This window comes from Trypanosoma theileri, assembly GCF_002087225.1.
Source record: "Trypanosoma theileri isolate Edinburgh chromosome Unknown TM35_Tth_49_V1, whole genome shotgun sequence".
NCBI lineage: Eukaryota > Euglenozoa > Kinetoplastea > Trypanosomatida > Trypanosomatidae > Trypanosoma > Trypanosoma theileri.
Window position 1 is genome coordinate 102295 of NW_021639891.1, and position 253 is coordinate 102547.

The window sequence follows — 253 nt, forward strand, 5'->3', positions numbered from 1 at the left end:
GGCCCAAGAAGGACTCGAACGACACCAGATTGAAGTGGAGGAGCTGCACTCGCGTGTTGCTGTGCTTGATGCTGAGAACGCAGTGCTGTCGGAGCGCGTACGTGAACTTGGTGCCCACCTTGACGCTGCAGATAGTGAGTGTGGTGCGCTGAGCAGCTTGCTGGGTGTTGCACCGGCGGGGACTGACGGCAGCATTGGTGAGACTGGGGCAGAAGGAGCGAGAGGGGTTGTCCCACCTCTTGCGGAGCGGCTA